This window comes from Dendrobates tinctorius, unplaced genomic scaffold (genome assembly GCF_039654945.1).
Source record: "Dendrobates tinctorius isolate UK_male_01 unplaced genomic scaffold, ASM3965494v1 ptg000014l, whole genome shotgun sequence".
In the NCBI taxonomy this organism is placed as follows: domain Eukaryota; kingdom Metazoa; phylum Chordata; class Amphibia; order Anura; family Dendrobatidae; genus Dendrobates; species Dendrobates tinctorius.
The window spans coordinates 14455665-14467982 of NW_027361682.1; the positions used below are offsets into that span (position 1 = coordinate 14455665).

The following is a 12318-nucleotide window of genomic DNA, read 5'->3' on the forward strand; positions in this document are numbered from 1 at the left end:
GTGAGGAAATCTCCAGAGTGAAATCTTTGCTCAAGAGGTGTCAGTATGATAGACACACATCTTTAGTTTTTGAGAGGGACTTCGGGAAGTACCGCTCACCCGACCCTTACCGAAACTGTAAGATGTCAGTGAATTGTAAGATGGTGACAGGACTGATCGACAGTACGGGGTCCCTGAACAGATCCAAATCAGGGATCCTGGAGGTGGTCAGATCCTTCTACTCACACCTCTTGGAAAAGAAGGATCTGGATCGGGACAGGATGTCGGCTTTCCTGGCTGAAACCGTCCCTGAGCCAGGGGGTGATCCCTCTCTTGGTGTTTTGGCAGAGGAAATCAGGGAAGAGGAAGTGAGACTGGCCATTGATGGGCTTCGGCCCAAGAAATCGCCAGGTCCGGATGGCTTAACATCCGAGTTCTATAAGACTTTTAGGGACTCCTTGGTCCCCCTCTTGACAGGGGTATTTAATGAGTGTCTCTCCTCGGGCACTCTTCCCGACTCAATGAGGAAGTCAGCCCTCATTATTCTGTCAAAGGGTAAGGATCCGTCCCGTATCGAGAATTGGCGTCCCATAGCGCTTCTCGATACGGACCGGAAGGTTCTGGCCAAGGTGCTGTTTAATCGGCTGGTGAAGTTTGCACCCCGGCTCCTTTCAGGGGCCCAGCATTGCTCTGTTCCGGGCCGCAGTACTTTTAGTGCTGTGCTCGGTGTCCGAGAGGCAGTGGAGCAGGGTAGGGCAGGTCACTGGAGGGGGTACTTGCTGTCATTAGATCAAGCGAAAGCCTTTGACCGGGTCAACCACGAGTACCTCTGGTCCGTCCTTTTGAGGTATGGTCTGCCTGGGAGGTTTGTAAAATGGTTAGAGATCTTGTACCAAGGGGCTGAGACTTTTCCGCTGGTGAACGGTTGGTCAGGTCGCCCTTTTGAGGTGGGTTCTGGGGTCCGTCAGGGCTGTCCGCTGAGCCCGCTTTTATACGTGTTCGCGATCGATCCCTTCCTAAGGAGGGTAGATCGTGGACCGTTGGCGGGAGTCGGGATGGACCAGGCGGGCTCTGGGTCCTCTCTGAGGGTGGTGGCGTATGCCGATGATGTTTCCCTTTTCGTGTCCTCGAGAAGGGAGGTGGATTGGGTCATGTCGGAGGTAGTGCGCTACTCGGAGGCATCCGGGTCCATGATCAACCGGGATAAGTGTGAAAGTCTCTGGCTGGGAGGGGGAGATCCCAGGTTTGATCTCCCGGACACCCTTCCAGGGCCCCAGGCCACCGCCAAAATTCTAGGCATCGAATTTGGCCCCGGGGATTACCCCCAGCAAAATTGGGAGGGCAGACTTAAGATCGCCGCCCAAAAGGTGGACCAATGGAAGGGTTGGTCTTTAACCCTGAGGGAAAGGGTTGCCCTGGCTAAAGGCTTTCTGCTACCTTTATTAATATACCTGGGCAGTGTGTGCATCTTGCCGGAACCTCTCTGGACACGGGTCTATAGCCTGTTCTTCCAATTGTTATGGGGGAATAGGCTTAACCTAATCAAGAGGGAGGTTACATACCGTACGAGGAGACTAGGTGGGTTGGGTATGGTCAACCCGGTGGTGTTTCTAGTAAACACCTTTCTTAAGACTAACATCTCCAACCTCTGGCTAGAGAGGGCTCCTCCGTGGGTAGTCTCCTGCAAGGGTTGGCTTTGGCCTTTCTTCCAGGAATGGGAGACAGGAGGGCAGGTGAAGGACCTACGCACACCTCATGGGCATCTCCCGGCTTACGCTACCCCGGTTCTGAAGGTGATCCGCCGGTGGGGTCTGGGAATGTGGGAAATCAGGACCATGTCGAGGCAATGCCTTGACAGGAGGGTCCTGTTGACCCATTTCCAGAAGCCCCTGGCCCTTAAGGATTGCCCAGGCCGGGATCTGGAGGTCGGGCTGGGGCTTTTAAATTCTAAGCGGATCCCCATGAAGTTTTGGGACTTGACCTGGCGTTGCTTCCACGGGAGGCTGTATGTAAAGGATAACCTGAAGTGCAGGAAATCCGATGATCGGGGTTGTCCCCGTGAGGAGTGTGGCGACGTGCTGGAAAGCATGGAGCACTTCCTGCTTCAGTGTCCCTTTAATGCAGAGGTGTACAACAGGGTGGGTGCTTCCATACGTTGGCCGCGGCTGGCGTCCCTCTCCTACGCTGAGTGGGTTTATGGAGCGTTCAGATCCCTGGGTGGCCGGGACCCGTGCACTTTATTTCTAGTCAGTGTAGTGGTTAGGTTCTACACTTGGAATGCACGGTGCCTAGTTTCGACGCGGAAAAAAACCCTCCCAAGGGATGAGGTGGTAGGAAACATCTTGGGTGACCTGGTGAAGGTCCGTTCTTTGGAGTTCGAAAGGTTGGGTGTGAGGAAGGCCTCTTGGCTTTGGAGAGGCCTCTCCTTTTAAAAACGCACTCAAGGGAGAGCTAGCTCCGTGTGAATGAGGGTAGGGATAGCATAAGTTTCACTGGGTGTGCTAGGGACAGAAGTAGGGGCAGATAGGGACAGGGAGGGACAGGCACTGAGGGACAGATAGAAAGTTAGTTATATTAAGTTAGGTGGAGTAGGGACAGGAAGGGACAGATAGGGACAGAAGCAGGGACAGTCTTAGTTGTTGAGGGACAGGGTGAATGAGTTAGTGAGGGACGGGGCCTCGAGAACTCCTTTTCCTGGTGGTGGGCTAAAGCATGCCACTCTAGACTTTTGTTTTGGAAACATAGAGCATTAATGGATATTGGGCTTGCAGGCACTGATCTTGGGTCTGCAAAGGAAAGTGTGTGGTGGCAAGCCAAAACAAATATGGTAATAATGTTATGTGATGTATATGTAGATATATATTGTATATTTGTATTTTTGTGTATTATACATACTTTCTTTTGTTTTAGTTAGGAGTGCATGGGAGGGTGTAGTGAGGTTGGGAGGGGGGTGAATGGGGGGTGAGAATGGGAAAAGAGGACCTTTATCCGAAGGGAAAGTGGATGGACAAATCGTGGAAAGGAAAAGAAGAATGGACCACTTGGTAAATAGCATAGGTTTTGGGTGGAGCCGGGTGAGGGTTTTCCTCTTGGAGCATAAACTGTTTTTGCCAAGAGATAGATGTGATAGGCCATGAACATTGATGGACCTTGTGTGTTTCGTGTAATGGGCCATGGACTTTTGGACCTTGGGTGTGGTGGGGGGATGATAAATAAAAAAAAAAAAAAAAAAAAAAAAAAAGGAAAAAAAATTATTAAAATTTAATAAAAAAAAAAAAAAAAAAATTTTCGTAGAGGTGTTAGGCTGGTGCTGGGGTTTTGCCAGTATAAGTGGCTATGGTTTTTTTTTAAGGCAGAAGGGCCGGAATATGTTTTTTTTTCTTTATTACTTGTATATAGGTATGGGTGCAAAGCGCGAATGGAGTGTGAAAGGGTGTGCGTAGGGGATGAATGTGTTACATAGGGGTTTCTTTATTTCAAGTTGTATAGGGGTGGAGGGATCCTGCTGGGGCCCTCTAGGCTGGAAAGCCTGGGGGATCAGGTAAAATTGCGAGGTTTGCACAAATATTTATGTCGGGAGCATTGTTTATCTGCTATGTATTGTGTTTTGTATTATGTAGTCTGTTATGTATTGTGTTTTGATACTTTTATAATAAAAAAGAGCTACAGGATGTAACTCAGGATCAGTACAGGATAAGTAATGTAATGTATGTACACAGTGACTGCACCACCAGAATAGTGACTGCAGCTCTTGGGTATAATACAGGATGTAACTCAGGATCAGTACAGGATAACTAATGTAATGTATGTACACAGTAACTGCACCAGTAGAATAGTGAGTGCAGCTCTGCAGTATAATACAGGATGTAACTCAGGATCAGTACAGGATAAGTAATGTAATGTATGGACACAGTGACTGCACCAGCAGCATACTGAGTGCAGATCTGGACACACCCCAGAAGAGGAGGAGCGTCGCAGCTGAGGCTGGGGTTTTGCTAAGCTCCTGGGAAGGGAGGTTTTTTTTTCCTGCAAGGACTTTCCATCTGCCCCCTTCCCAGGAAAGAGGACTCTCCCTGGGACTGAGCGCCGGGGCTGTGCACCTGGCTCCCACCCTCCGGCAAGCCAGCTGGGGGTGGGGGGCCTCATCCACCACCAGGAGGCCCAAGGCACAGCCAGACAGTCCCAGGGATGGGGAAAAAGCGGACCCCAGGGGGCCGCAAGGCTCCAGGGTCCGGGACCCCTGAAGTGAAGGCTGTGGCGGGCCCTTCCCCCGGAGGTGCAGCAGCCGGCAGAGGTGAGGCGGGGCCCCCCCTTAACATCTGGGGCTCCAAGGTTGCGGGAGAGCCAGCTACCACCTACGCCTCCCGCATTCATGCCCACCTCTCCGAGTACGAGGAGGCCGGCAAGCAGCTCAGGAGACTCCGGGGGGAGTTGGAGGGAGCCCGGGTCATCAGTAAAAACAGGCTCCCTGCCTCAAAGAGAGCGGAGGTCACCGCCACGGTCAAGCAGCTGAAAGGGGAGATTCGGGCCCTGGAGGACAGGCGAAGTTCCATCATGGCCGGCAGCGGCCCCTTCCAGGAAAAGCTGCAGAACGAGGACCGGTTCAGGGCCATGGCCGGTGGGTCTCCTGGGGGGTCAGGAGTCCCCATCCAGGTGGAGGAAAGCGAGGAGGAGGAAGAGCAAGATGGCGCCCACACCACACCCGGGCCGCCTCCACCTGAAGACCTGGCGGACACCAGCGTGAGCCAGGTAACATGCAGCGAGATAGCCCCTGAGCAGGTGGCCCTCCCGCTGGACTCCAGTAACGCGGAGGAAAGCGTGAGCGAGGGGGAGGATGGAGGGAGCGGGAGTAGTTCTGAGGGGGGCTGCCTCATCCTTAAACAAGTACGGCAGACTGAATCCCCAGCACGGTTTGGCACGCTGTTGTTTGGGTATGAAGTCTGCCCGGAGGATGAGGCAACCGGGAAGAGGAGAAACAGGAGGCGCAGGCGTAAGGCCTCTGAAGGCGTGGAGGAACAACTGGTTTTTGCTCCTCTTCCCGGGGCCCCTCTGTCCCGCTGTGTGGAACCCGCTACCCACCCCGGCTCGGGCCCTGTGGTGGGTCCGCAGCAAGGGAGCGGGGACTGAGATGACTGTTGTGACCTGACTGTCGCATCTGGTGACAGTTCAGACCAGGGCAGCGACATGGAGGTCGGTGCTGGTTGTTGTGTTGGTGGTGGTGTCCAGGCTCAGCCCTCGGTGGCAGGGGGGGCTGGCCTGGCACCAGGCAAAGTTGGTAAAGCCAGGGCCGCACCTCCGGCGGCGAGTGCTGGGGCTTCTGGACCCCCCACGTACGGATCCGCTAAGTCTGGATCGCTAGTGGGGGTCCAGAAGCCTAGGAAGGGCGAACAGAACATCAAGCAGCAGCTGAGGCGGTGCAAAGTGCTGGTCGCTCCCATGTCGGCGCCTGTGGTGAGAGCGGGGTCTCCGGCACGTCGACCCAAAAAGGGGTCCGTGCAGGGGGCTCCGCCGCCGCTGGGCGACGAGGGGGAGTGGCCGGCCTTGCCCGTCTCAAGTGGTGGGCATAGGGTGGCGGCGGTGGTCCGTGAGGGGGGCGTGGCCTCCCCGAGTGTTGCCCGGCCTGCAATGGCTGCGGCGTGCGGGGGGGGCATGTCCTCCTCGGCCGTCGTCCCACCCGCTGCGACTGCGTCGCCCGGGGGGGCGTGGCCTCGCAAGGGGTCGCTGCTCTGCCCGTGGTGGCTGTGACTGGCGGGGGGGCGTGCCCTCAGCGGTCGCGGCTCCGCCCGCTGTGCTCGCGTCACCCGGGGGGGGCCATGGCCTCGCAGGGGGCCGCGGCTCTGCCTGGGATGGCTGTGACCGGCGGGGGGGCGTGGCCACGGCGGGCCCGCTGCCCTCTGTCCCACCCACCCTTCCAAGTAATGCTGTGCTGCCCCCAAAAGCTGGCGAGGAGTTGTCGGGGTCCCCGGCCCACCTACCTTCATCTGAGGGTGCGGGGACTCTGGCGCTCCCTGGCAAGCCGGCGGCGGGGGTGAAGAAAAGTGCAGGGCAGGGAGCGGTGCCAGAGGCCGTCCCTGCCCAGAGTAATGAAACCTCAGTAAAAGAAAAAAAAATGGAGCTGAAACCAGGAGCTGCTGTTGCTCCTAGGCCCAGCCAGGGCAGAGTGCATGATGTCATCAGCACTGAGGCATTTAAAGGGGCAGCGGCGCTCCTGGACAGGAGCTGGAGTAGCTCCCAGCAAGAGAGCTCAGGGCCCCCAGCAGGCAAAGAGAGGAACTGCACAGGTTCAGGAAATGTAAATAATGTAAAAAATGTAAATAATTTTGCTATGTACACCAATTGTGCGAGTGAGAGTGAGTGCGAAAGCGGAGTGGACATATTTGAGGAGATGTTTGCTGAAGTGAATGGTGACATGAGTGACATGGATGAGGGAGTGAGTGCTACTGTGAATGTGGGTGAAAGTGCTGGGGTGAATGCAAATAATAAAAGAGTGAATGGGAGTACGAATGAGGGTGCTGGCACAAGTGGTGGTAGTGGTGGGAGGGCTGGCCCATCTGCCACTCCGGCCGCGAGACCTCAACGCAATTATGCGGGGGGCCGCGGCTGGGGGTCGGGGTGGTCCTGGGGGGGTCTCCTCGCCTCCGGGCTCCAGGGACGGCGTTTCGCACCGCCGTTTCCTGGAGGCTCTCAAAAGGGGAGATAGATCAATAGTGGTAGAGGGGATGACAGTGGACTTGTCTTTCTGGATAGAGAGACACGGCCTTGCCGCCTTCCAAAATCAAAGGGAGGGAGGGACTGTTTGGTCTCTCCTCACAGCCGGGCAGGGGCCGCCAAGAAGGAATGTGGTCCGTCTTAGGTGGGGGGGCAGTGAAGCTTGTCCACCTAGGAGCAAGGTGGTGGAGCTCCTCCTTAAGATGGGCTTCGGGGCGAATGACATCTTTGCCCTGATACATCCTTCGGCGTCCCGCTTCTTCGACGTCAGCATCGTGAGGCCCGAGGGGCTTGAGCTCTTCTGGTCGAATTACGAGCTGGTGCGAGAAGAGCCCGGATGGCTAGACTTCGTGGCTCAAGCGGTGTCTCGCCAAAATTCCGTCAAGCGAGTGACCATGGTTACATGTAACGAGTCACTCGCAGGCGTGGACATCATGACGTGGCTTTCCCATTACGGGGAGGTCACCGAGGTCCCAAAAATGAACAGGGACGAATTCGGCATCTGGTCGGGGGGCTGGACTTTCATGGTTAAATTGAAGGTTTCCGGCGGCACGGTCACCCACATCCCTTCCTCGGCGTTCCTGGGAAGAGACAGGATCCTGGTCTACCAGGGGCAACCGAAGGTCTGCCACAGGTGCGGCGACCCCACCCACTTCAGTGCCAACTGCAAGGTGCAGAAATGTGCCTTGTGTGGTGGGGTGGGTCATCTGGCCGCCTTGTGTAAGGATATTCGGTGCCACCTGTGTGGTGACCTAGGTCACCCTCTCAGCCGCTGCCCTCGCTCTCTCTCTAATGCCGCCGCAGGCCCGGTGGGGGGAGACCGTGGGGGGGCAACCCCCGGTGGCGCTTCTTCTGCTGTGACAGGTGGTGGCGGAGGAGGAAGGGCTAAGGGGCCAGTGAGGAAGGGCAATGCTGCAAGGGGCCCCGCGTACCAGCGGAGGCAGGAAAAGCGCCAGGGTGGTAGGGGACAGGTGGAGCCTCGGGCAACCGGGGTGATGCCTGCTCCTCCCTCCAGGCCCGTGGCCAAAGCCTCTGAGGCCCTGGGGGAGAGAGTGGTGAGTGAGGAGATCAGGAGGATGGAGAGAGAGGAGAAAGCCGCTGACTCAGACGACTCCTCTCGTTATGAAAGTGTCGACGAGGATGTCAGAGAGCAGCCTACAGCATCAGGTGGCAAAACCAGGCGTGCCAAGCGCAAAACGGGGGGGAAGAAGGCTGACAAGCCTTCAAAGTCTCCCCCGCCCCCGACCACCAGGGTGCACACGGAAGGGCCCGCTGACCCCCCTCTGATCAGACTCTCCAACCGGTTCAGCGCCCTCGGAGGTTCAGATGATGAGCCGCCAGACGAGGGTGCTGGGCCGGGGGCAACACTGGAGGGTCCTTCAGGGGATGGCGGAGTCCGTCCCTCAGGGGGCACTGTTCCTCCTGAGGGGGGGACAGACCTGGAACCCGGGGGCGAGGACACCGGGGGGGGGTGGGATGGATACGTCGGGAGCTTCCCTGAAAAGGAAGGTGTCTGACCCCTCCCCAGGTGGAGGTGATAGCGGGGCAGGGAAGAAACTGGCCATCCAACTCGATCACCCATGATGGCTGAACTCGCCCTGTTGACGCTGGCGTCCATTAATGTCGCCAGCATTAAGTCAGATGCGGCTCGCTTCACGGCCTTTGATTTTTTTCTCCCGGATTGAGGCAGAAATTTTATTCTTGCAAGAGACCAGACTAACGGACATGGGGGCCATCTATAAAGCACGGAGGGAGTGGAGGTGCGGGCCCTCATACTGGTCTCTTGCGGCCGAGCCGTATAGCGGGGTGGCAGTCCTTTTTAAGACTGCAGCTGTTGAATGCCGACGGGTTACTGAGTTGGAAATGGGGAGGTGCCTGATCCTAGATGTCTTCATGAGGGGACAAGAGCTCCGGCTCATCAACATCTACGGCCCACAATCCAAGTGGGACCGCAAATGTCTCTTCCTGAGGATCAAGCCCTTTCTTTTTACGAGCCGGCAGGTGGTCTTCGGTGGGGACTTCAACACCATTACGAGGTCCCGTGACCGGGGGGGTCCCGGAGATCGCCTGGCTTATGATAGCGTCGCGTTGAATAGCATAGCCAGTGAAGCTCGCCTGGTGGATGTCCACATCCGGCACACCCCAGGTCACGGGGGTTTCACCTACCATATAGCAGTAGGTCTAGAATAGACAGGTTTTTTTTGAAGGAGGACGCCATCTTTTCTGCTGTGTCCGCAGTTGAGGTGGAGTTCTCCGACCACTGTTTAATTTTCTTTTCTCTGAATGTTGCAGAGACTCATCGGATTGAAAGAGGGCTGTGGAAGCTCAATTTGTCCCTGCTGGAAGAAGCGGAGGTGAGACAATCCTTCGAGGATTTTCTTCAGAGCCAGGTACCGCTGTTGGATCTATGTAGTAGAAAGTCAGAGTGGTGGGAGATCTTCAAAAAGCGGGCGGCGGGGTTCTTCCGTCAGCTCTCGAGCCTCAGGAGTCTGAACAGGCACCGCTTGTACCAGGCCCTGGGGAGGAAACTCGAGCAGCTTGTCTCGACTGGAGGTGACCGTGAGGAAATCTCCAGAGTGAAATCTTTGCTCAAGAGGTGTCAGTATGATAGACACACATCTTTAGTTTTTGAGAGGGACTTCGGGACAGGGGTATTGACAGGGGTATTCAATGAGTGTCTCTCCTCGGGCACTCTTCCCGACTCAATGAGGAAGTCAGCCCTCATTATTCTGTCAAAGGGTAAGGATCCGTCCCGTATCGAGAATTGGCGTCCCATAGCGCTTCTCGATACGGACCGGAAGGTTCTGGCCAAGGTGCTGTTTAATCGGCTGGTGAAGTTTGCACCCCGGCTCCTGTCAGGGGCCCAGCATTGCTCTGTTCCAGGCCGCAGTACTTTTAGTGCTGTGCTCGGTGTCCGAGAGGCAGTGGAGCAGGGTAGGGCAGGTCACTGGGGGGGGTACTTGCTGTCATTAGATCAAGCGAAAGCCTTTGACCGGGTCAACCACGAGTACCTCTGGTCCGTTCTTTTGAGGTATGGTCTGCCTGGGAGGTTTGTAAAATGGTTAGAGATCTTGTACCAAGGGGCTGAGACTTTTCCGCTGGTGAACGGTTGGTCAGGTCGCCCTTTTGAGGTGGGTTCTGGGGTCCGTCAGGGCTGTCCGCTGAGCCCGCTTTTATACGTGTTTGCGATCGATCCCTTCCTAAGGAGGGTAGATCGTGGACCGTTGGCGGGAGTCGGGATGGACCAGGCGGGCTCTGGGTCCTCTCTGAGGGTGGTGGCGTATGCTGATGATGTTTCCCTTTTCGTGTCCTCGAGAGGGGAGGCGGATTGGGTCATGTCGGAGGTAGTGCGCTACTCGGAGGCATCCGGGTCCATGATCAACCGGGATAAGTGTGAAAGTCTCTGGCTGGGAGGGGGAGATCCCAGGTTTGATCTCCCGGACACCCTTCCAGCGCCCCAGGCCACCGCCAAAATTCTAGGCATCGAATTTGGCCCCGGGGATTACCCCCAGCAAAATTGGGAGGGCAGACTTAAGATCGCCGCCCAAAAGCTGGACCAATGGAAGGTTTGGTCTTTAACCCTGAGGGAAAGGGTTGCCCTGGCTAAAGGCTTTCTGCTACCTTTATGAATATACCTGGGCAGTGTGTGCATCTTGCCGGAACCTCTCTGGACACGGGTCTATAGCCTGTTCTTCCAATTGTTATGGTGGAATAGGCTTAACCTAATCAAGAGGGAGGTTACATACCGTACGAGGAGACTAGGCGGGTTGGGTATGGTCAACCCGGTGGTGTTTCTAGTAAACACCTTTCTTAAGACTAACATCTCCAACCTCTGGCTAGAGAGGGCTCCTCCGTGGGTAGTCTCCTGCAAGGGTTGGCTTTGGCCTTTCTTCCAGGAATGGGAGACAGGAGGGCAGGTGAAGGACCTACGCACACCTCATGGGCATCTCCCGGCTTACGCTACCCTGGTTCTGAAGGTGATCCGCCGGTGGGGTCTGGGAATGTGGGAAATCAGGACCATGTCGAGGCAATGCCTTGACAGGAGGGTCCTGTTGACCCATTTCCAGAAGCCCCTTGCACTTAAGGATTGCACAGGCCGGGATCTGGAGGTCGGGCTGGGGCTTTTAAATTCTAAGCGGATCCCCATGAAGTTTTGGGACTTGACCTGGCGTTGCTTCCACGGGAGGCTGTATGTAAAGGATAACCTGAAGTGCAGGAAATCCGATGATCGGGGTTGTCCCCGTGAGGAGTGTGGCGACGTGCTGGAAAGCATGGAGCACTTCCTGCTTCAGTGTCCCTTTAATGCAGAGGTGTACAACAGGGTGGGTGCTTCCATACGCTGGCCGCGACTGGCGTCCCTCTCCTACGCTGAGTGGGCCTATGGAGCGTTCAGATCCCTGGGTGGCCGGGACCCGTGCACTTTATTCCTAGTCAGTGTAGTGGTTAGGTTCTACACTTGGAATGCACGGTGCCTAGTTTCGACGCGGAAAAAAACCCTCCCAAGGGATGAGGTGGTAGGAAACATCTTGGGTGACCTGGTGAAGGTCCGTTCTTTGGAGTTCGAAAGGTTGGGTGTGAGGAAGGCCTCTTGGCTTTGGAGAGGCCTCTCCTTTTAAAAACGCACTCAAGGGAGGGCTAGCTCCGTGTGAATGAGGGTAGGGATAGCATAAGTTTCACTGGGTGTGTTAGGGACAGAAGTAGGGGCAGATAGGGACAGGGAGGGACAGGCACTGAGGGACAGAGAGAGAGTTAGTTATGTTAAGTTAGGTGGAGTAGGGACAGGAAGGGACAGATAGGGACAGTTTCTTTAGGGACAGAAGCAGGGACAGTCTTAGTTGTTAAGGGACAGGGTGAATGAGTTAGTGAGGGACGGGGCCTCGAGAACTCCTTTTCCTGGTGGTGGGCTAAAAGCATGCCACTCTAGTCTTTTGTTTTGGAAACATAGAGCATTAATGGATATTGGGCTTGCAGGCACTGAACTTGGGCCTGTAAGAAACGTTTTGAAGGGTATGGTGTATTTAGTAATTAATTATATTTAATTGGTGTTATATTGTATTATGTATTGTATTGTATGTTATTATGTGTTGTGTATGTGTTATTATTTTCTTTTAGTTAGAGGGCATGGGAGGGTATAGTGAGGTTGGGAGGGGGGTGAATGGGGGAGGTGAGAATGGAAAAATCAAAGGACCCCAAGTCAAGGGAAGTGGCAAGTGGAGATATACCATGGACCATGGAGGAAGAAGGCATGCTGGAGCACATCGGAGGCAAATGGTGGAGGGTTTTTTTTTCTTGAGGGGCATAAAACTTTCGTGCTCCTCAAGTAGATGTGATAGGCCACGAACTGTTATGGACCTTGTGGAGTGATAGGCCATGGACGTATATGGACCTGTGGTGAGGAAAAAAGGTGGGGGGAAAAAAATTAAAAAAAAAAAAAAAAAAATTAAAAAAAATATATAATAAAAAAAATTAAAAAAAAAAAAAAAAGAGGATAGGGGTGGTAAGCTCGGTGGCGGTTCTTTTTGCCAAGTTAATGGCTAAAGCTAGTTTTGAGGCAGTATGGGCCGGAAGTATTTCTTTAGTTATTTGTATATAGGTATGGGAGGGAAACGTGAATGGGGTGTGAACGGGTAT

General features: G+C 54.9%; 1 protein-coding gene across 9 annotated transcripts in view; it reads left to right on the forward strand.

Moving 5' to 3' along the window:
- Window positions 1-12318, forward strand: part of ARHGAP44 (Rho GTPase activating protein 44) — a 160485-nt gene that overhangs the window by 15317 nt on the left and 132850 nt on the right. The gene's annotated exons all lie outside the window — the stretch shown is intronic.